Raw genomic sequence first — 1,643 nt, 5'->3', positions numbered from 1 at the left:
CGGCGCCGTGCGGAGGCGCCGTGTCGGCAGTGCGCATGCGCAACGGCATCCCCTTTCTCGGGAGCTCGGGGCGGCCGGGGTGTGACGCTGTGTCCTCACTTACCTTCATTATCTTATACTGCTTTATCGACGGCCGCGTTTATTTGGCGGCATATTACAGAGTCACCGGGGTTGGGAGGGACCTCAAGGTATCATCGAATCCAGCTTCCCTGCCAAAGCGAGTAACGTATTGACGGCAGCGGACTCCGTGCTGTGGGCGTTCATCTGCCCGTACAGCTGGCGGAGTTACAGACAGCTCTGCTTAGCACTGAGTGCTCCAACAGGTGCTCCTTGTGATTGTTACCTCTGCTGTCTTCCTTAATGAAGATTTTACGCTTTTCAAATGCTGTGGCAAAGCAGCCTGCAGAGACCAGTCGGGGATGGAAGGAAAAGCCAGCGATGTGCTGAGCAAAACTGCAGTAATTGGCTTCTTTAATTCTTGTACCTTGCTGCTCTTGGGGTGAGGTGGGGATTCCTTGTCATTTCACAGAAAAGTGTCGTTAGTAGCTATGAAATATCATGAAGAGAGGCTCGAGGTTGTAAAGTGTTTTCTTTCTACTCTAAGACACTGCAGGGGGTTTGGTCTCCGGGTTTTTGGTGTAAAGGCGTATTGAAAAGGCTTGAAAATACTTAGAGTGGTGTAATGTGGGGCACTGGTAAGTCATCTGAGATCCATAATAGGCTTCTGTAGTATCAATATGATGTCAGAGAAACAGCTCCTTGGAAATATTTCTAGATGTGGAGCAGCTGCCATCACTGACAGCAAACTCCAGAAGCAGTTCAGTTATCTACAATAACTACAAGCCTATTGAAAGGAACAGAATTTACACAGCTATATTTCCTCTTACACTTGAAATGGTGAAGAATTCCAAGTCTTCCATCCTTATTTTTTCTGTACACGGCAGCTTTGAAAAATAGGAGATATTTCCCAGGCACAAGTGGAAACCTATTGAAATCAAGTGCTGGTAAGGGCCTTAAACCCCTCCTTGTAAGAGACAAATGCATGTTGAAATTGCTAGAGTAGGAAAGCATTTGAACAATAAATCAATCAGTAAGCACAAATGTGAATACTTTGATTGCTTAGAACAGATGGAGAACATTGAGTCCTAAACTGAATACTGCCAAGAACTGGAATCACAGGGATCATAACGAACTTTACCCTGGAGTTTTGAATGTAGCACAGAGGCTCATGTTCACATAAACCATTGAAAAATCCTCATTTGTTAGCAGCAAAACAGAACTTCGGGCAGACAAGAAAAATACCGGAAAGAGTTGCAGGATTTACATCACAGAAAGAGAGAATCTGAACCCGAGCAGGGCTGCGGAGCCTTTACCAGGCACAGCAGGGCCTCACAGATCTCTCCAAGCTACCCGCCGCCGGATTCAAACCCGCAGCTCCCCTCATCGCCCGCAGCCCGGCGCGCACTGCGCTATTTCAAACAGACTCCCAGCCCCGCCGGCCAATCAGCGCGCGCTCTCCTTCCGGAGGCTCTCGGGAGTCCGTCCGGGGCCGGCGCTGAGCTTTGGGTTCGACGCGCCTCCCGCGGGCATGCGCGCAGCGGCACGCGATGGCAGGACGCGTGCGCACTGGAAGGCGGTTTCAG

At 49.7% G+C, this 1,643-nt stretch overlaps 1 protein-coding gene across 1 annotated transcript in view; it reads left to right on the top strand.

Annotated features, from left to right (window-relative positions):
• FAM122B (family with sequence similarity 122B) overlaps positions 1 to 1,643 on the top strand; it is a 10,172-nt gene that overhangs the window by 1,049 nt on the left and 7,480 nt on the right. The window lies entirely within an intron of this gene.

This window comes from Meleagris gallopavo, chromosome 9, assembly GCF_000146605.3.
Source record: "Meleagris gallopavo isolate NT-WF06-2002-E0010 breed Aviagen turkey brand Nicholas breeding stock chromosome 9, Turkey_5.1, whole genome shotgun sequence".
In the NCBI taxonomy this organism is placed as follows: domain Eukaryota; kingdom Metazoa; phylum Chordata; class Aves; order Galliformes; family Phasianidae; genus Meleagris; species Meleagris gallopavo.
The sequence above is the reverse complement of the archived record's forward strand: the minus strand, read 5'-3'. Positions and strand labels throughout refer to the sequence as shown.